The 23134-nt window shown below is 43.6% G+C and overlaps 1 protein-coding gene across 1 annotated transcript in view; it reads right to left on the reverse strand.

Moving 5' to 3' along the window:
- Positions 1-227: 227 nt before the first annotated feature.
- The window catches only part of OTOL1 (otolin 1), a 48633-nt gene continuing 25726 nt past the window's right edge, over positions 228-23134 (reverse strand). The window contains exon 8 of the mRNA XM_083848646.1: positions 228-942. The gene's annotated coding sequence lies outside the window, so the exon portion shown is untranslated. The remainder of the gene's footprint in view (positions 943-23134) is intronic.

Consider the following 23134-nt stretch of genomic DNA (forward strand, 5'->3'; position numbering starts at 1 on the left):
CCCCAAAATATGCCTGTACAGCCCCACAGCCTTCTGCCCAGCCAGGACACAGGGACAGGAGAGCCTGGAGATGAGTTGGAGGGGCTGAGCACGTCAAGGAAAAAAACATCCACGTCCACATAGTTGAGTTATGGAGTCTTTTCTTATATATCAAAGAAGTCTTTCACGGAGAACTGATGCTTTCTCAGAAGCAGCAGCTTATTAAAAGGGATGAACATCCTTATAAATTCTTTTTGATTCCTCTGATGCTACAGGAAGGACCATCTGCATCCATCTCCCTTTCAACTTCTGACGTCTCAGCAGCCTCCACTTCCAAGAGCAGCACACCACCGTGGAGAAAGCTGTGAAAGATTTCACCTCCATCCTCTTCCGAGGGATTTGCTTGATAAGATGCATCAATTAATAGAGAGAACATACAAAACTTTACTTAGCTGTTTGGATGAAATAAAGTGAACTCAGTTCAGCAGCTTCTTCTGAAGTAAGAATAGTTTTTTGCTCCCACTGCCAAGGGGTGCACCAGGATTTCCCCGGGGGAGTTCGCAGCAGGCTGGCTGCCAGCAGCACAGACAACTAAAAACATGCAAGCAATGCCTTCGGAGGTGGCTGCATCCCAAGGGACACGTGAGACTGGAGAACAGTGGTCCCAGAGAGCTCGCTGCCAATTAAAGATTCATTTCATCATCCAAAAGAAAAAAAAAAACACAAGACCTCACTAAACTCTTCCCTTTCTTCTGCTTTCTTTGGGGCACTTCGCTCTTCTCTTGCTGTCTGGAAGCGTCCCGTAAGATTTCCATAAAAATTGAGTGTGACAAAAAGTTTCAGCACATTAACAAGAGGGAATTCAGCGAGGTACCCAGAGGTGTCCAGATGAAGTTGCCATGGTACGAGAGCAGTCTTGAATCATCTTTTCTTTCCAGCTGCAGTCTACGTTAATTGAAATACCTGTTTTAAAGACAGCGACAGGAAGGTAGAGGAGAGCGCTTTGATCTATAAAAAACATTGAAAGAAACATGCTATAGTGTCAGAAAGAAGAAAGAAAGAGGAAGGAGACCTAGGAAAACTAAGGATAAAGCAAGCATAATATAGCATTAAAGAAGAATTGTCAGAGAAAATTGTTGAAGGGAAGCCTCAAGAATAACTTCTTGCAACTCCTTTTCATCTCAGAAAATTTCAACATCTATGTGATGAAATGCAAAGCATCAGAACAGCAGGAGAAAAACTCCTCTGCTTGAAAAAAAAGTGAGAGGATGGTTGTGCCACGCAGAGCTTATCAACAGGAAGACTCTGTAAGAAGGGTGTTCTCAGCAATTAAGTTTCCCTAAACTTGGCCAACTTCAGCCCAGAGCATTCAGCCGCTGCCTTTAAAAAGATCACAAAAATGCAACACCATCTGTGGTCACTCCAAGTACAGATATTTGTCAAGTTAAAAGCCAATAGCAATGCGTATGACCTTCTGGACAAGAAATATTCCCATGAGCAGCATTTTCTTCCCATTATTTACAATTGTTTCTTCTCAATGCAATCGCATCAGCCCTGCTTTATAGTGATGTTTCCTGCAAGCAGAATTAGGTCCTATTCATCCATGAAAACACCAGTGTTTTCATGAAAACAGATTCACCTAGGCACACATTAATACAAATCACTTTTGAAGCGTCCAGCATGATGTAAAGCTAAGAAGCTACTACTCTTTTAATCATCAAAAGCCAGGAAAATAATATTGCAGCAAGAGCCGTGGGACTATGAAAACAGTAACTTCAGGGACAGGTTTCTGGCAGAGGAACGTAACAAGCCATTCTAAGAGGATCCTCTTATTTTTCAGAAATGAAATGTAACTGCCAGCTTGGCTAAATTAAAGCCTGTTCAGAACTCCAACCAAAAATCTGCAAAGTCCATACAAAGCTACTCAAGGACAGAAGATTCAATCCTTTGTGCCTGACGACCCAAATCCCACACAAAGCTGGTAAGGCTGCCTTTCTGGCAAGAGACAGCACAAAGGAAAACACTCGCTGGGATATAGAAGAGTTCTGTAAACCAGGAATGAACATGTCAGTGTTTTTCTCTTCATCTACCTTTGTACTGATTTCCTGATGTTGCTTGAACTTAGCCCAAGCACGAAGGCAGCCTCCATCTGCTCTCGCGAGCAAGGAACAAGATGAAGATCGCTAAGTGACCCCGAGAGCTCCTGCAGATCCTGGGCTGGCTTCAGAGAAGCACGGAAATCCTCCAAAATGCCTGAATGCAAATATAAGGCTTATCCCCAGACTGTCAGACACCAAACAGTACTAAGATTTTATTTATGTGTATGTAAATTTTAACTGGACAGAATCCCTTGTGTTTCCACTTCTTTTTTGGGGGGAACAAGTTTGTATGTGGAACAAATATGCCAGCAGAGCATCACACACAGCTAGATAGAAGCTCAGACAAGAAAACATACTGTACAAAGAGCTAAATTAACTAGAAGTCACTGAAAACTTTTTACCTTCCTCTCTACAAAGAAAAATAATTCCTTCAGTCTGCCTCATCACCACATAAGATTACAGCACGCCCTCACCTCAGCTGTCCCCGAGCTAGGGACAAGGACTCGCATCAGCCCTGATTTGTGAGAGATGTCAAAGAGGAGAACATTTGTCCCAGTGGGGTAAGCGACAGGAGTGGGACACGAGGAGCAGCTGCAAAACCTGGGGCTGGGGCAGGTGAGGAGAGCTCAGCCCCAGGCAAGATCTTGGCTGCAGAGAAGTGCATTTGTCTTTGGCTTATGGTTTAGTTGCAGCAGTTCCTGTAAGAGCACCCATGTAACTTTGTGCAAGAATGGGGCTGTTTTGCTTCACAAAAATATACTGGTTAGGAAAAGAGGCTATTGATTATTTCAGAAAAATATCAGGGAAGTATAAACTTTCATGTAAAATTATTTAATACATTCTATACCTCAATTCATTAAGAACGTATCCCCCAAGTTTCCCAAACCGTAAGTTATGTTTATCTGAGACGTTGTGCTGTTAAAATTACTCAGGCACCCATCAGGTTCAGACCGCAGATGAATTCCCATGCCCGGCAGATGTTACTAGCTCACAGCGCTCAAATACAACGCTCATTGCTGTAGTTATTCCCATTATTAAAACTCTCCTTAAGGAAATAAAAGAAAAGGCTTCGCTGAAGATGCCTAGAAGTTTGTGCACGTGCTTTTGGAGCTACCAAAAGGTGCATTAACTGACTTCCAGCAGGAAGGCACCCACCTGCTTCATGCTGCTGGCAGGCAGCTAGTCTAATCAAGCCTCCCAGGCAGGGTACAGGTCCCCAGTGGGATCTGAACTCCGCGTAAATTTAGAATAATCTCCGAATCTTTGAGCCTTTGATTGACGTCCCAGTTACTTTGCGACCATTCATGGGATTCCTCTGCTTGCCCTTACTTTAGGCAGGTGACTGATTTCTGCATAGTCAGGACCAATTAGCACGCCGATGGCAGCAGTTCGGACTGTCAGTGCTATTTCTGGAATCCAAAAGCACTTCAGGCTTGATGACAAAATAAAGACTTACATATTCCCTAATGGAAAACAATTCCAAATTTCTACACACAAACCCCAAATAAGAAAAGCACTCAATCATATGCAGATTGTTGCAAGGGTTCCCAGCCAACACAAGCTCTGCCACCAGGGCTTGTTGCAAGATCAGCAAGAGTCCATTCAAGGATTAACAACTTGAAATCAGGAAAAATGTTTCATTTATAAAGCTCTTAGTCTTTGCTTAAAGACTTCTGTTGCAAACATCCTGAACAGCCATAAAGTATATTCTACTCTCCTGAAACAAATCATCCTCCAAAATATGTTATTATGTTATTACGTTATACTCTATTTAATATACTCAATTAAATGAGCATCCTCCCAAAATGCACATCCTCTACAGTTCTTAGACTAGGTCCAAATTTACATCTGAAGCAGAAGCATCATGTTCAACTCACCAGAAGCCAAATCACCACTGGTATAAACTTCCAAAGTCTGCAGAGCTGAATGTGCTTTAGCCAAACAGTGAACTTGTCTCAATACCTACAAAGAGTTCACAAGTTTGACAAGGTCCACCCTATGCTGTTTGACATCTCTGATGCCTTTAAGCTCTATTGAATGTGTTTAAATATATGATATATATTTAATGAAAACAACCCTACATGAAAAAAGAAAATCAACAGGATCACAAGGATATTTTTCTTCCTGGCTCTGTGTTAGAGCAGAGGATTAGCATAGTAGTTCAGAGGAAGCAAAAGGGGAAAAAAAAAGTGTATTTCTCCCTAAATACTGGGAAAAAAGTTTCCAGCACCATCCTCGTCCTTCCCACAGAAGTTTCCTCGTAGCCTGACTCTGGCTTAGAAGGCTCAGAACTGCTGGTCCCTACCGGCAGGCATGGGGCAGGGTAAGCACTGCATTTGTAGAGATCCTGCACAGGTATAACCTTGGCAACATATATAAGGTGAATCACAGTCGGGTGTCCTGGTTTTAATTAAACCAGTCCACAAGAGAATTTCATCTTTTTGTTTACAACTATTCCACATCAGGCAAGTTCCTCCAGTAGGATACATCCGCAGAGAAATTGTTGAGATTTAAAGAAGGCTTTTTGATATCTAAAATAAAGTGAACAAGTCTCTGCTACAGAGCGTTAAAATTTTCAGTACCAATATTAAAAGATAAATCCAATATTCTCCTCTGTAAAGATTTTGAAATGACTGTGTTTAAATGTCAGACAGCACGACAGTGTTTTCCATAGACTAATCTAGCACCAAATATCAGCTCTTCCTCAATAAAACGTGTGCTTCCTGCAACTGCAAAAATATTCTCAATAGGCCAGAAAAGTTTTCTGCCGATCAGAATGCATTTTCATTCTTGTCTGTCCATCAAAAAAAGTTTTAGAGAACACACTTTGCTTTTTTTTTTTTGTTTAGAGAATACACTCTGCTGGGGAGTAGAAAACACCAAATGGGACCAGGGCTGGGCTCCAGCATGACCCGTCCACCACACACTGCCACGGTGCCAGGCACACCAGGCACCCCAAACCCTTAATAAAGGCATGTCTTTAAAGCAGCATTTATTTTACATTTCAGCAATTTTTCTTGCTTACAATCCATTATCTGTCATACAAGCCTTTCTGCCTCACACACAGAAAGGAACGTTAGCAAATTCGGCTAAAATTAAAGTCATGCCACTGAACTCAGATGGCCACTAAAAGCAACCGACCTACAGAAGAAAAATCTCTCATTAGCAAATTCTCACCTCAGAAGAAAGCGGCAGCTGAAGCCACAATCCAGAGGAAAAAGAAAAAAATCTGTTTCATGAGACTAAATCATGCTATGGGAAAAAATATATACATATTCCATTAGAAGTTGCCATATAAATAAGGAACACAATTATTTCTCACAGCTCTCTACACTTTCAGAAATATTATAATTGTCAGAAGCATAATTGAAGTGACTCTCCCAGACGCTTGGGCTTCATTACATGTGAATTCATAGCTTCTGCTAAAGAGTATCTGAAAATATCAGACACTTTGCATGCATGCTACCATTAGGTATCCAGGAACACGTTGCTATTACAGACAAGGAGAGCGGTGAGCTGGAGACACGAACAATGAAGAAATGTCATCCTACCCAGTCAGGTAGCTATGGATAACAAGATTATTTCTCAATAGTTGAGCTAAATTAGAGATAAAGGATTAAAAAGCCATCACTCTGGATATTGGTATCCTCTAATTCTTCCCTCTCCCCCCCCCCCTTAAAACTGTTCTGAAATATTGACTTTGTAAGGACAACATCATCACTTTTTCAGACTGAGCCGATTGGATCTGAGCCCATATAAATAAAGCAACAGACAATAGTCTCGCAGACATCCCCAAGCAAATACCAATTATTTCTTTGAAAGGACCGCAGTTATTATACTTGCTCCGAGGCAGGCACCTAAGCCACAACATTTCGCACATTATAAAACAAGACAGAAGATGAATATGCATTGCTGCCAAGTGCTGTGCCATTTTCGTGGGACTTCTAATGTCAGCTGCAGAACAACTTTATATACCGTGAAGCCCAGGCACACAAGCACGTCCTGCCCCGGGGCAGAGGATGAGCAGAGCCTGTCCTGACTGCAGGACTTCTTTGATGTAAAGATATTTTTTTTAACCTCATACTTATGAAGGGACCAGTAGCAGCTCTTAGACAGAGAGCTGATAAAGAATAGGAGGGGGAAATTGAGGTCTTCTTTAAGACAGTGCCTTGCTTGAGCAAGAGATGGGATCTGCCACAGCAAAGCAGCTTCTCCAGCCCGGCCTCCACACCAGGAGGGAAACTGAGGAACACACCAAAAGATGAGGCTTGCTGGGGACCACCTGCCAGAGATGATCGAGTCAAATGGGGATTCTCTAATCCCTGTGCTGTCCCTGGATAAAGCCCAAACAGTCCAAAGGACCCAGCAGGCCCCGAGTTCCCCATGCCTGTGGCGTTTCAGCCATAAACCACAGCATCCACAAGGCCGGATCCACTAGATACCCGGCAAGGAGGGACTTCAGCAGAACAGAAATGAACTTACTAACCAAAAGCTGACAGCTTTGGATCAGGCCTCTAGCAGAAGAGCTAAAACAAACAAAAGCCAACTTGCTGATATTTGTATTCACTCAGGTGCAGAAGCAAGTCTGCAATACATAACCCAAACCCCAGCGGCACAGGAGATCCGGCAGAGGTCAGCAGTTTGATCATGGATCTGGTCCATCACCACGCTCTGCATCCATCAGCACATCCCCAGCAGACACAAAATACAGTAATTGTCATTCCCTGGTAAGTTGTAGATGAGTTCAACAGAAGCAGCTCCGTTCCCTAACCTGCTAATTAGCTGAGGGATGAAATGGCCATTGAGCACCTCCTTAATTGTAGCAGAGCAATTCTTTGAAACAAGCTGGATCTTTTGGATTTCAGGAGAAGTATTTTTTGTTCATAAAGGAAAAAATCAGCAGCTCCCCATCACCAGAGCTTGATCAGACAAGCAGCCAAGGAGGAGCAAACAGCAAAGCTCAGATTAATTCATCTTTGAATAAGAGATAACAACGACGTTTTGCTATCAAATGTCAAGGGGAAGGTACAGTCACGGCAAAAGAGCACCAAAACACTCCATTAATGCTTTCTTTAAGATTTCAATGAAAGAGATTTACCCTTTTATGATAGCAAAAAGCAGAAATGAAGGTTTGTGGAAAACTAGAATCCAAACCACACCCTGGATTTTAAATACTCTACAAGATTTGAGTCAGTCGGAGCAAGAGGTGGTTCAGACAGCCCGTTCCACCCCTTAGATGTAGTGTCCTTTGAATGTCCTCACCAGCTCCATGATACAAGTTAAAGCCTCCTCCCAAGGTCTTGGTTTAATTACGTACGGCTGTCAGACCTACCTAAGAATTTTTAGAGCAGTATAGGAATACCCTCCTCTGTCCCAGAAATGCACTTACTAGTCTAGATCACAAAAAAAAAGTTAGGAATGAAGAGTAATAACTACAAGATCACACAGATGCGAGATTTTAATTATTTAAGTTTAAAAAAAATTTGTACTGGCTGAAGTTTTCAAGGGAGTTTAAAGGAAACTGGCTTCAAAGTTGCTTTAAAATTCAGGATCTTTTGAAAGTCTCACCCATCATTAATATCAGTAACTCCTGCCAGCCAGAAATAGTCTGGAAATAAATATGCAGCGTGTCAAGAAGAACCAAAGAGAAATAATCAGATAAGTACCTGCTTCCAACACTATTCTTCCAGCCTCCTACTCAGGAAGGAGCTCAGCTTCAGGGTTAATTACTAGTCAGAAGATAAGAGCATCTTCCCTGCCCTGCTTTACGCGCAGCATACGTACCGTCCTTGGCAGCCGTGAGCAGAGAGTGTAAGGCAGCACGAAAGCAAGCACAGGCTGTATTCTGCATTGTGCCGCTGCTTTCACAGCTCCTTTGGAGCGTTATTTGGTTCAAGACCTCCACTTTTTGACTGCTTTTTGTTCCCCACTTACGGGAATGCACTTGAGTGAATCCTTGGGGGGTAAAAAGAATGAAGTTGTTTGTTTGATAAACAACAGCCACCCCAAAAACAGCAATCCCTAACAGGCGGTAGAGGGAAGAGAGCTTCCCCAGCCAGAGCGATTACCTGGATTTACCAAATTGCAAGAATTGCTGTTGTTCTCTTTTACTATTGACTTGTTTTTACTTTTAAAGTGAGGGGTAGCCGGTAAGGGTTTTCTATGGTCTATGCCACGGAAAGGTTTAAAAAAAAGCCACTATCCTGATGCTGCTGGAGGCAGCCCACCGCAGGACCTGCCAGCTGTAATGGACCAGGTACAGGGGCTCGGCTGAGACCTCCCCACGTCTGCATGACGTTATATATAATGAAAATGCAACACTTTGCCTCTTACCCATGAGGGCAGTTTCTTCTGAAGTGACAGCGACTTCAGCAGGAGGCGGTGTGAAGAAAGGTGACCTGGCCCCGTCCAGAGGTGAGGCTCCCAGCAGCCACATCCTCCCAGGTCACCACCCGGCTTCCACCGGCAGCTCCTGCTCAGCCAAAAAATAAAGCCTCCACTGGAAAACATCCTCATTAGGAGGCTTAATAATCCAGCCACGTCATCTTGGCCATGAATAAATTAGAACTTAAGCATGAATTAAAACACGCAGTAACTGTTGAATACAAGATGTCTGCAAACTATCAAGCTCCGGTGGAAATAGGACACAATATTGCACAACAGAAGGGCACCTCAAATCCCTTGGCAACATCTCCTGATCCCGTCCTTGAACTAAATCAGCAGTCTGGGTAGTTGGGCGACATTATGCGTGTCCATATAAACAGATATTCTCCACCAAAACAAAAGGGAAGCGAACCTTTACAGAAAGCAAACAAATTATTTCTGCTGCTGTAAAAAGTTCGGGGTCAGGACACCTCCGCTCATATGTGGGCAGTGACCTGGCAATTCAAAGGCTGACATTTGCTGTCCTTCTGCAAGAAGTCCCATGAAACATTTCCCCATGAATACAACATCCCCTGTATGAAACAAAAAGCATCAAACGAGCAGAGATTCAGGGCCAGGTTTTGTACCAACACGACCTCCAAATCTTTCTTTGGAAAAAATAGCGTAACTACTGCATCAGAAAGTAGAGCACAAACACCATAATTGAGGGAGAAAAGCTACTTTCAACACAAAAAAATGTAAGCAGTATTTATTTTCAAGTGACAGGAGACAAAAAATAGTTATTTTCTGCAAATGACAAGAGCTGCCAATACCTGCCTGTTCGGCTAAACACGCGCTCCCGCCCCATCACGCTGGGCTGGGAAAGCCCAGGTGCCCTCCAAGGTGCAGGCTCTCACCCAGCTTTTGTGGTGCCAGCTCACATCGGGGGTGGCTCACACCTCCATCACTGCACCCACAGTGGCACCTTAAGGGGAACAAAACTTCACCCAGGTAGGTACATCTCATCCTTCAGGGTCTGACCACCCCATTCCCATGCTCAGACTGAGCCTGGAGGACAGGAGCGATAGCTTTCCGTGGTGGTTTACCCTGCACTTGCTGCTGGGTGGCAGACTAAGTTTTCTGCACATGCAAGGGAGTCACTTGGAGCTTAATTCCTGAGTTCTCACATCCTCTGTCTGCCTACCCCAACTCTGCCTGGATGTAATTGCTCATTTCAAGCTCCAACCCAACATTTGGTAAGAAACCAAGAAGAGCAACAGATGAAAACAGCAGTTACGCCTCAGATTAAATCGTAACTATCCCACTGGAGTCATTTTTATCAACTCTTTTTAAATAGATTTACTTTCCTCAGAAGCAGCACTGATGCTCAGATTTCGTAAGATTAGAAGTTTAATAAGCTTTCTTCTACATGCTCAACTCAACTTTTTCAAGCCTCACCAAAAAAAAAAAAAATCCCCAAATGCCCCCATGCTCCAAACCCAGCTCTGTTAGGGCAGGTAACTCCTCCTTTGTGCAGAGCCTCATTAAAGCTGCTATTTCCCAAAAAAACAAGATGTTCTCCTAGCATCTTAAAGCCAGAAATCTTATCCACAGGTGTTTACAGAAACCCATACAGCATATGTACAATATTATGAAATTTGGAACCAAGTATCTGCGATGCCTAAGGAGACATCTCTAGAAACTAAGCTAGAGAGGTCAGAGAAACAATTTTGGAAACCAGCTAATGCAAAATCAGAGCTTCATTATCAGCAGTTTAGGCTCCCTTGCTGAAATAACTCCTGTTCCCTGGCACCTTCCAAAGGACAGAGCAAGCAATGAGCTTTAACGTGGACGGAAGCTGGTCCCTGGTGCTACCTCTGAAACACTGGAAACAGCACTGATCTACCCCAAAGTTTTCCTGAGCAGGAGCTCCATTTTGTTTTCCAATGAACTGCTAGAGACTTCGAACACCCTGCAGTCTAGCTACTGTACTTCAGACATGGTATTCGCTATTGCACCCTCTGTTTCAGTTTTGCAATCATTTTCCAATAAAAATAAAGGAAGTAGATAGTATCCTGCTCAGAACAGGAACAGGTAAAACTAGTGTTCTGGCTCCCCAGGGTCACCAAAGGGCTTCTGAATCCCCTAGATAACTCCATTTTCATTCAATTAGTACTCAGCAACAAGGAAAGTATGCCCATTTGTTTTAAGGGTTTAAGGATGGAGTCTGAGGTTGAAAATCCAATTTGCATCCTTTCTAGTTGCAGCTCAAAGGTTTCATACCTAGTGTTATTTGTTTCGGTGACAGAACAGGTACAGACAAGAACTGCAGCGTGCTAAAAAGGGCACAGGGAACAGACTTAGCACCGTGGGTTTTCTGATTTCCAGAGTTTTATTTCAGTGATTCATTAGTATCCATGCCTTGTGCCTGTGTGCATGAAGTGTGTTTATGAGAATGAGATGAGTTTCCATCTGGGATATCTCTAGTCTTGATTTGATTTAGGAGAGCAGATTTAATAGGCAGTTATCAAACACTTCCTTGATTCTGCTTTTAATGTAACATGGACAAAGATTTAAGACTTCTGTTGACAAACTAGACATGAGAGAGAATTGGGTTTCTTTTTCAAACTACTTTTCAAATATCTTGTAAATATTGATAGACAAAATGAGAAGAATTTATGAAAACATAAAATAAATCCACCCTTCCTATAAAACTTGATTAGAACCATTGATTAGGTAATAAAAGCCTACGGTTTGCCTTTCATAAGCTACAAATGATGTGTCCAAAGCGAGGAACATTCTCTTTAAAAGTTGCTGGAGATGATGCAACATCCTTCAAGTCTTTGTAACTCTGTTCAAACCAACAGGATTGAGTAAAATCAAAATCAGACCTTTACTATACTCTGTTTTTCTAGTGATTAATGGCATTGGAAGAATGCAACAGCTACTGCTGGCTTTAGGTCATGCCCCAGGCAGAGCCCAAGGATAAATCTATACTATTGATTAAAGAAAAAGGCATTATATGGATTTCAAATACTTGCAACAAATTGTCCATAAGAAATCCACTGGCTAGAAAGTATTTGCAGAATGTATTAAAAGCTAACACCGCCTTAAAAGTGAACTCAAAAAGTCTTACTGTGTTCTCAGACAATTTGGAAAGAGACACCGTTATAACTTCCTCACAATCATTATACATTCACCTCAAGGGTCATTTTAGATACCGATGCACACAGGCTATAGGATAAAGCAGGTGAGCTGACACTGAGTACATCTGTATGATCTCAGCAGTAAAAATTCCACTATGGATCAGCCTGGAGTTCACCAACAAATCCAACACACTATTTTCTTAGTGACAATAATTTAATGATGGACTTGGCAGTCCTAGGTTAAAGGCTGGACTAGATGATCTTCGAGGTCTCTTAACTTCATAAAGACAGAATATATTCTGCTATTCTGTTTTAGTTTAAGTTTACAAACAACTGAATTTACCTTGGACTTGTAAAGCTGGTCTGATCAATCAGTCTGTTGCCTAAGAGCAAAGCCCTTTGGGAGCCATTACTCCACTCCCATTTGGTTGCTGGCACATTACCTGCTAAAAGCAGACCTTCTGCTCTTGCCTGCTTTGTCATGCATCACATGATTTGGGGAAATTTATTTAAACTGACTTTGTTTATCCTTACATATAGGATAATTTAAGATATGCAAGATTTAAGTGTCACTTTTAAGTACTTTGCAATAGTGATATAGAGACTACAGCACACTTCAATCATGTTAAGCTGCAAGAATATCCTGTCCATGGCTCAGAAGGAAAAAGGAGAGCTCACCATTAGAGCACGGTACAATTTAACAGAGCTCAGTAAAGGCTGATGTACAAAGGGACACAGGAACATGATACACTGTGAGAGCTGGCAGAATGGGTTATTTAACTACTTTTATTTAACTACTTTACTTTTTAATCACTTTTTTGAAAGGGATAAGGAAAAAAAATATTTGCAAATGGCTCTAGCTGGATTTCTGGTGGTCCTACTCAGAAGCATAAGGAAGACTTCAATGGCAGAGAGAATCAATCATTGCTGCATCTGAACACTGACATTACACTGAATGGAAGAACTGACAAAATGCAAATCTTTTCTTCTTCAGAAATGTCATCCTTTGCATTTTGTCTCCCTTCAGACTTCCCTGGTATTAAAAAGCTGACTCTGCTTGCGAGGAAGCAAACGGCATGAAGACACCTCCATTCAGGGGAGCTTGAAGGGCTGTCAGGGGTAAGAAGCAAAATAATCAGCAAGAGCAGCAAAACCAGCACACGGCGAGCTCCCAGTGCAAAGCAATAAAAAGCCCCTGTAATAGGAGACAAACCTCAGAAGGTATCAAGTCGAGAAATGCTTTGACAAAGATAATGCACAAATAAAAGGTAGAATATATGGGGAGAGTCAGCAGTGGAAAAAGAAAACAATTTATACATAAACTCCAGTAAATGCTCAAAGCATGAAGTGGGCCAGACAACGTTTCAAAAGAGCTGCTGGATTATAACACACAACCTAGCAAAAGTCAGCAGAAGCAGAGTCAGCCTGCTCCTCTCTGCGCCACCCCAAAGCAGGCCGCAATGCCTGTGTTGCAGTGAGCCCGCCCAGGCCCAGAAGCACTTCTCAACAAGCTATTTAAGGTTTGATCCCATACCCTGGCTAGCCCCATTAATCTCTCTGACTCTTCTGGGGTCACTTGTGTTCACATTGGCCACGTGCACCAGGAGCACCAAGCACCCACCAGCACACACAGGGCTGTGGAGCTGCAGCACAGGGGTTGGCACTGCACAGAGCCACACACATCAAAGTGTCCTCAGAGCTCGGTACAGACCAGAATTACCAACTTTACTGAGCTCACTGATATATTGCAGTTAGCAGCCCACCACCAGCCCCATCCAGGAAGCCAGCATGTCGAAACAAAACATTTTTGCATAGCGCACACAGCAAATCACTCGCGAGGCTCCCTGCGGACCAGCCATATGCTGCTCGGCGCTCCATCCAGCATCGCACGTCACCAGCTCTTCCCCTGCACAACCCAGTAACAGCAGCCAGCATCACAGGGGCAATCATCCCACAGAGAGCCTACAGGGCCAGCTCAGGGTCCCACCGGGTCCTGTGGCACAGCAACAGCCTGGAGCTGCTCACAGGGAGGGAGATTTACTGGGAAGGCCTCACAAAACAAGCCGGCACCAAGCCCTCTGGAGAAGTCCTCCTCAAAGGGCAGGTATGCCACGCAGAGATAAATGTTATCCTTCTGCCTCCAAAGTTCATTCCTGTTGATAGTAAAGACTCCCTCGGGCTTCAGAGGCCTCTCATAACAGGCTACGCACATGGAGAGGATCCAGCGAACGATTTCAGCTACACCTGAGTGATACGGCTCAATTTGGCTCTAAATAGCTCCTTGTTATCCAGGGCATGGAATTACAGATTTCTGTTCATCGCATGTTTTACCACACGCTCCCCAGAAGTTCGGAAGCTGCTCTACAGCTTTCTGCTGGAAAGAAAAATGGTTTTATTTACTTTGATTAATAAAGTCTTTGCTCAGATAATGGCATTTCTAGCATTTGCAAATTCGAAAACACTGTAAATCCCCAAAGCTTCCCTGCTCTAAGTCTTTTAAATCTTAGGCAGATTTGAAGTCACTTTAAATCTCACGGAAAGCAATTCACCATAAATCCACGCGCAGCCAGGACGCCTTAGAGACATTTGGGCTGATAAGAGCACCGAGCCAGGGCACAGCCCATCCCAGTCACATCCTCCTCAGAGGAGGGGCTGGAGATTGCCAGGTGCTCCTGAAGCATTACAGGAAAACCCCATCATTTACCAAAAGCATAATTTCTGCCCCACTAAACTTTGGTGTTCTCACCAGGGCTGACTTATTAGTATCACTTAGTGACACAGCACTCAGAAGCAACTTTCGCAGTAATACCTCAATGACTGATAATAACTTCCACATCTTTCAAGCTGCCCACTGTGAAAGATTTTTTCATTAGGATGAAGCTGTTCAGGGATTTTCAGCGTATCGTGGAATGGTAACCCCTCAGAGAGCAACGCCGGGGCTGTTAGGAGCTGGCAAGTGCTACCAGGCTGCCACCAAGGGCAAAGTGCTGGATGGACACATGGCTGGTTTCAGAAGACAGTTCTACACGGGGCAACATGGCTGTATTGTTCTCCCTGCATTTGCTGATCCATCTGCATGCCCTTCAGCTGCTCATCAGAAGCTCACCTGTTGGCTTTCTGTTAGACCAGCTTCTCCCACAGCTTCTACCTCCAGTGCACAAGCGCCACTATTAGCACGGTGCCTTCGCACCCTCTTGTTTTGCCCAAATGAAGTCCTATACCCTTCATGCAACATTGGGATTATAATAGAGCAGCATGGGGCTCATTTAGCAGGTTATTCTGTATATTCATCTGATGTAGGAACGCCTATATCTTTTACATCAACTTGAGAAAAATATCAGATTTAGCTTTTCTATAAAACCAAGTCACTTTATCCAGTAAAACTAGGCCCATATCATACAATATTGCTAAAAACATGCATGAACAAAATGCTGAAATATAAGTGACAGTAGAAAATATTTTCCATCTCCATTAAAGCAAAGCTAGTGGCATTAAGCAACTCCTCTGATTTCAGCTCTGTGAAATGAAGCCTCCGGGAGCCCGTCCGCAGGGCAGCGCACATCTGGAACGCCGCAGGTCAGCAGCTGGCACAGGCACCGCGGGCTGGGGATTCCCCGTGTCAGGCTGCACACCTCTCCCAAAAGCCAAAAAAACCCAGGTGCTGCTTTCCGCACTGAATTTGGATAGTTTTCTGTTATCCATGGGTTTGCTTCAGATGCCGAAACTGTTGAGATTCCTGTAGTTTCAGCTCAAAGTAAAATAAAGACAAGGCTATGGTAACTAGATACCTTGTTTGACCGATCTGACAGTTTGTTACCAAAAACTGTTTTCATTGTAAAGTTTGTTTTTAACTCAAGTGCTTTATTTTTGTTTTAAATTATGTTTTCTATGCCTTAGATCTTTCTAGTTTTACTTCTTGATTGCTCTTTTTGGCTGCCAGGAAATGCTGTAACTCTAATTGTGTTGCAGATGAACTTAGTCTCCACAGGGAAAAGCAGCTCATACGTGTTTATTTTAAAGTTTTAAGGAAGGTTTTATGAGCCTGTGAAAGAATATATTTAGATGCTTTTTTTTTTTTTGGGTTATTTTCCTTAAAGTGACTGAGTCAACTAGAAATAACAATTATTTCCACTCAATTGGAGTTAAACACAGATAACAACAGTGGATAACAAATGGATGGTTTTACTTTGAAATAGCAAGAGAGACCGTGGCATGGCTGTTTGTAACTGTGATTACTGCTTTAATAGCTCTGGGTACTATTTCATTACTGTTGTTTATGTTACAAGTGTTGAAACCCCATTTCTCTTTATACAGCCTAATTCAGGAATAAGAGCCAGGATTTGGGCTGCAGTCAACCCCTTGCATAACTGGATCCAGAAAAGTTCTGCTGCTTTTAAATGGCATGGGAGCCAGTCCAGAGGGCCAGGCCTTGGAATTAAGAGCTCAGCACGGCCCTTTCTCCCAGATGTAGGAGTGGGCAATGCAGACTGCAAGAGATGGGTTCAAAAGCTACACGCAGAAGCTAATGGCATGGAGAGCAGAGTGCCTTCTAGCAGAGAGCATGAAGACCGGGGGGGGAATGCAAATAAATATATGTTCTTCTTTATATTGTCTCCAGTGCAAAAAGACAGGCTACAGTTTTCACATTAGTGCCAGGGTCACACACCCTACAGGACTGTAAAACTTCCTGGGAAGCTGTTGGCCAGGTACCTTGGATCACAGCAGCAGTACCACAAGCTGGGACGTGCCCGTACCAGCACCGCAGGCTGGGATGTGCCTGCTCAGAGGTGCACACAGCAGAACAGGGCACTCCTTTCCTCTCCCATCCACAAAGCTTTGTCCTCCTGCCTAGGAGCAGTTACCCTTAATTCCCATGTCAGCATCAGAAGTGGAACAAATACAACCTGCGGAGAACAGTGCACTCACACAAAGATCAGTACACCTAGTATTATCAAGATTCACAGCAGACTTCCCCAGTTACACAATGAAAAAGTCTTCCTAAACTGTAGTTTCTGGAAGAGTGCTTTTAAATAAATTCTTCATAAAACCAGAACTGCAAATCTATCAAGCATTTTCGCTTCCAATCTCTTTATCCTCAGTATTTTCATCACCCAAATTCCTCTCATCTGGATTCACCAGTGGGTAACCCTCACAGCAGAGCTGTATTCAGCACTGAATATTCAATGCACCAAAGACGGCAAATACTGTTCTATCTTCATGAGAGTCTGATATTCCGGAGCCCTCTGCTTTCAAGTGGTATTTGTTGTGCCTTGGTATCTTTATACAATAACAGAGCAAAGCTACAGCCAATAGAGCCTGTGACTACTACTTGCACAGAGTAAATCCACATGAATAAATCTTATTAAGCTTAAAGGCAAGCAGTTACTGCACCTGTTTGATAGATTTATTATCCCCAAAACCTAGCGCAGTGATGTGAAGTGCAGGTATGAATTGAGTAGTTATACTGTACAAACAGCCAGCTATTAGTTATATTATGGAAACAACAAGAATGTTGATAAGATGCTGCATTGGGATATTTAACAAGTGTCAAAGCCTAAATTGAAAGAGGCATTTGTCTATGAAAGTCAATGAAGATATACCTCCTCATATCACAGTTAGATTTCTCTCAAATTGCATACAGGAAAGCAAGGAGAAAAAGTTGCCCCGCCCCCCCCCATCATCTTAATTAGCTTCTTTCAGGTGCTACCACAGGAGCCAGATGAAGCTGCCATGGCTTCGAAGCTAACCCTGCCCCAGCTGGGTGGAGGGCTGAAGACCTCCAGGGGCATCTTCCAACCTTAAACACTCAACAGCCCCCAGACAAGCTGTGTGCCCACCCCAGCAGCAATCAGCAACACGCCCTTGTCAGAGCATCCAATAAAAGGATGCAGGGGGACACGCCAGGCCCTCTGTCCACCTCTCACCTGCACAGAGGTCTGGCTCAGAAGCACAGAGCCGAGCTACCACTCATGGTCTTGTCTCTGTTTTTAAGAACTTGAGTGGCACGCACTGCCTCTCCCCCCTAAAATTGTTTGACATTTGAAAGCCAGTGATTAAATACTGTAAAACAACCACCTCAGGGATGAAGAAAGCTCAGCTACCTTGTCGAGGTGGTCTCCCAGTAAAGGTCAAGCTGCATTATGCTACGCGTACTTTAACGCCTTGTTCATTGTAACTGATCCTCACATCTGGCTTCAGCCTATTCACCACGATTTAATTTATTTCCTCACTGATGTTAATAACATTTGTCTCCTCTTCTATGCCCATACTATTTATTTAATCTCTCACAATGAGACATTTTGCTGGTGTTAGTCATTTGGGTGTCCTGACGAGACAGAAGTTGTTCCTTCATACATATAAACTGTGTGAAAATCAGTTTTAAGCCATTTGACTTTAAAGGCTACTTCCATTAAGCTATACTGAATAAAAAACAAGATGTTCATCTCTTCTTACTCCCATCTGCTCCAGTACATTTCAGAGAATATTACTGTAAGAGATATTTCTAGTGAAAAATAATTATTGCTATTCTAAAATAGCTTAGACTGGTGTGAGTGTTGCTGACAGCGTTTAAGAAATCCTCGCATTACAGCCTAATGAGAAAAGAAGTCTGTAGTATAAGAGGTGTTTTAGACAGGAATATCACTTATGCTTGCTCGAAGCTGAGCAAACAACAGGAACTAGCAGCCCAGACCCAGCTTTCAGCAGAAAGTATTTTGCTGGAAGCCCCAGGCCCACTCATGGCACACAGGATACGCACACCCCCAGGACACGGTGAGGATTCAGACCCAAAGGTAACACGTAGGGTACTAGTACCACCAAGTTCTGGCCCAGCAAGAGGAAAAACCCATACTTGGATACACAATTTGAAAGTGATAAAGGTTACTTGAGCCCACATCCTACTTTCTTTCCTTCTTGGATTTCACCAGGCTGGTTCAGCTCTTCCTTACAGACCCTTTTCCACCCCCCAGCACAGTCCCTCCCTGCTCCCCCAGTTCCCATATCAATATTCGTTTTGTCCAAAATACAAAAGCCTGACTTCAAGCCCAGCCCTGGGGTTTGGGAAGCAGCTACTGGTGTGGCTTCAAACTTCAAACAGTGTTTGAAGTTTCTTCCTGAAAAATGTGGAGCACAATAATTTCATAGAGCATCTTTCCGGGAGGGAAAAAAAGATCACCAAACTGCATTACAAACAAAGCATTTATTGCTTTGCTTGTAGTCTCTCTCTCTGCCACCAGATGGGTCGAGACTGCCATTCGGGTATTGTTTTCCATCCTTATTTCAATAACTTCTGCTAATGCCTGGGCCAGGCGGATTGCTCGGAGGAGCCATTTCTGGCCCCAGTGCACGGCCACCATACTCGTGTGCCCTCAGCACCCATTTCTTCAGCTGGGTGTAACAGCCCCGAAACTTACTCAGCCTCCACAGGGAGCTGCCCATGGACCCAAGCTTTGCCTTTTGTGCTGTTTCTGGAGCATAAATTCAAGCCAACCTTCACCACAGCCTGGTGCGAGCAGAGAGGCCTACCTGGCCTCCATCCCTACAGTCCCAGCTGCCTCTCCACGGCCCCAAGATGAAGAAGGAAGGCCCTACATGGCATCTTTTGTCTCGATTTTTCAGGGCATTGAGTACCTAGACGAGGATTTCCTCGGTGTGCTGGTCCTTTTGTGGCACCACATTGCCATCTGCTGTCCTCCCCTTCCCTGGCAGCCTCGGCAATAGCCAGGTGAAATACAGCAGCACAGCTAGCTCAGCCCAAACAAAGCTGTTCAAAATGCAAATAGGGCCATGATCCATCGCTTATTTAAATGGATTTTAACATTTTAATTAACTATTTAAGAAATACAAGGCATGAACCTGCAAGGATGCAGTCGGATGAAATGCTACAAACAAGAGGCTGTGTACAACGGCAACGCAACTATTAAATCTTGGTACTTCAGGGTGATAGTATGCATGGATGTATCACTTGAATAGCTGCTTATAGCTAGAAATTCCATCATCCAGAAATAAATTATGCTTTTTCTGTCGGTAACACATGTTCAGATAATTAAAAAATTAACTGGTTCCTAAAACAAACCAACAAACAATTTGCAGATGTAATCTCCTGCTTAAACCCAACGCGCAGCAGACAAGAACACATCAGCTACCTTGTTTTGCAGGCAGCCTTCCTGGCTTGCCCTCCGTCCTGCTGGTTTTATTTCCTATACAACCTCCAGGAAGGGCTTTGTTAGGTACAGGCTTAAGCAGCAGCTTTGGGACAAAGTTGCCCAGAACCAGGGATGGAACCTGGGTCTTGATCACAGTGGGAAATCGGAGAACCTTCTTCAGAAGGTCATCTAGGCACAAATACTGAGAAAATAAGCCCCGCAAAGGGGACTGCCTCCTCAAGAGCTGGTATCCAGCCCAGGGCACTCCGCTGGTCACAGCTCTCCGTTGAAGATGAGCACGATTACCCTATTTGCCTAACGGTAACAGGGTTGTCTACCAGATGTACTGTTCCTTTTCTTTTGTCCTCCCTGCTTTACAAAACATCTGAGAAAATACAGCACATTCAATGCATTTTCCTTAATCTCATGCGTCACAATCCCTGTCACAGCAGCCAGGCAGGAAAGGCCAGAGAAGCAAGGACCTCCTGGAGACTGCTCACCTTCCAGACACCACTTCAGCTCCTTCGCAAGCAGGCTCCTGAAGGCAGGAACTCTTGTTGGCCCTGTTTCACAGATATAGGAGAAAAAGCGGCTCCCAGAAATGAATCTCACCTCCGAGACACCACCTTCAGCATTGCCCAGCCATCACTAGAACATGGGAAACACCCCTCTTCACAAACGTTTTTTTAATTTCACCATGTCTTGACTTCCTTTGTCTGAGGGATGGAAAACAAAGCCCCTTATTAGGGAGGGGATCAGTCAGTCACTCCTTCAGCACTCCAAAAATGAAAAACCTCGTGAGTAGCTGGGAAATGGCATTAACCATCCCTGCAGCCTGAGCAGACAGAGCTGTATGCACGGGGGAGCGAGCATCGCTCATTAACTGCCACGGAGAAGCACAGAACCAGGGGACCAGGTTACAGAGACAGAAACCAATAGAGAAAAAAAAATAAAAATCAAACACCAACAGGAACATGGAAAGAACAAAACACAAAACTGTTTGTTACTAATTCTGTCTAGCCTAACTTGCGTGCTTACTATATATACATTGATCCTTTTTGCAGCTCACTGCAAGCTCAGGAGGAAGCAAACAGATGGACAATGACTTATCATTGGAGAGATTTGGATCAGCAACTTAGAAATTCAGATCTGTAGAGAAGAAGCAAGTTAGTCATCCAAACAAATAGATATACCCTGGGGAGAAGAAAAATCTGGATAGCAAGAGAACACAGGGAAAAAAGAAAAAACAGAAAAATAAAGAGCATGGGCATGCAGAATACAAACAGCTATAAACTGAGTATGAAGAAAAAGACAAAAAGCAGTTATGTACAAGTGACTAGTAAACATTCATTTCCTGCATGGCTGCATTTTTAACAAAATGAAGGAGACAGATTGAGATCTTAAGCATTGAACATTAGTCGTTGTAGCACAGAGGTCCCTATGTTTGTGTTTCCTGGCCTTTCATGCTGCAGAAGAGGAGCAAGGCCATCACACCCCCAGCCCCTTGCCCTGGTCTGTGCAGGATGTTCCCAGGGCTCTCTCCAACCTCCCCGCACTGTACGCTCACCACGGTAAGCCCAAAAAGCATCTGGCAGGCCTCATGCCCAGAAAGCAAGCTACCTAGCCTTGTGCATCAGCAGCTTGATGGGGTGAGATATTCAGGATACATTAATGCCCAGAGTTTAATATTTAAATTAGTAGGGCATTAAAGTCACACAGCACGATCCCTTACACGATTAATAGCTTTTCTGGAGTCATTTCTCCCTGAAACATTTCAGATCAAGCAACCTGGCCAAGGCAGAGGATGGTCTAGATGATTTCATCATCTCTCATGTCAGGGCTGTGTCATTACCTTCAGTTCACATTACAGATTACATGTAACGCACGGTGTCTAGAAATAGCATATGCACTGCAGGTCCTCCTCCTGGACCCCGTTGCTTTGCACCTGTCCAGAAACTGTTTGCCAGATCCACAGATGCAAATTCCAGTAAGTCAGAGGCTACTGTCTTGTTCAGACAGAGGACACTGAGATAAAGAACTGAGATATTGTTGGCATTTGCCCTTCACAGAAGGGGAAGAAAAAGAAAGAGCTGCAGGAGCATTAAGTATTCCTTCCAGGAGGCCGTCAGACACCTGGATTACACTTGGCAGTGAAAGACAGTTACACCAGTCCCTGCTCTGTTTCCATCTACCTGGTAAATTAACAGGGTTGAGCTACTTATTAGTCTGGCAGCTATTTCCCACCCGTCCAGGCAGCGATAGCATCAGAACTGCAAGCAGGATTTACCTGGGAAACAAAGCCAAGGAAAGGCCCAAACCAAAATCTACATTGGCATAGTTTGAATAGAGAAAGCTTTTCTCTTCGGGTACCTCCAGATGGAAGTTGAGATGATTGTTAAAACCAATTTATCATTTTGGTAAGTGTCATCAACATTCAGTGTCTCAAAGAAAATATGGATCAGAAAGAATACATCTATTTTTTTTTTAAATACAGCCCATTTTGACCAGAAAACTAACCTTCCTCTATTCAGAGGAATTCTTGCAATTTTCTCTTAAATCACATACAGTTGGCTGCCTAAGGACTTTAGGAGCTTGAACACTGGAAATCAGAGTAGGAGAGGCAGGCGGAACAGACAAGGAAACCCAAGCTTTTGTCCTGAGCACAGGCAGAAATATTCCAACCTTTCAGCCTGCCTGCTCTAGTATTTTGTTCCCTCCTGCTGCCACGGAGCTGTGCTGAGTGGGTGGCACAGGAAGCGATCAGAGAACAAGAGTGTCAAAGCATTATAAATACTCGCTCTAAAACTATTTTCGGTCCAAGCATGATAGCAGACATTGTTTGGTCTAAGAAAATGCATCATTCTAGTTAATTAAACTTGAAATCTAGTTCTTCATAAATACGTGAATAGTTTGAGCTGAAGCATTTGAATGCTCATCACCAGGACCCTACAAAGCACCACTTATTTCATGTGGTGAGAGGCCCCAGCACTCGTTGGCATCCTTCTGCCAACATCAGTTAAGAAACAGAGCTGAATGAAAGGAGCAGAGCAGTCTAAAGGTGCCGCTTGCTTATGATCGGAGGCATACCCGTCCACCTTTCAGTTATATTTAGCACACTGCAGAGGTGGAAACCTCCACTTACATCTGTGTCAGCCCTGGCCAAGCTGTTGGCGAGTTAATAGTTTCTCACTCTTTCCCTCAAGTCATCATCGCAGGCAGAAGTTAAGTAACACATGCATCAACTCCCTTCTCCCCATTTATTATCCAGTAGAAGCAGAACTAATTAAATATCAGCCTCAAACAGCCAATTCTTTCAGCATGAGGGGGATTGTGAAAAATCACATTCTCCCATTAGCTTCCCATGCAGCACCAGAAGAGCGAAGTTAGAAACCCACCAGCCTGA

The sequence above is a fragment of the Anser anser genome, assembly GCF_964211835.1.
Source record: "Anser anser genome assembly, chromosome: 9".
NCBI classification, from domain to species: Eukaryota; Metazoa; Chordata; class Aves; order Anseriformes; family Anatidae; genus Anser; species Anser anser.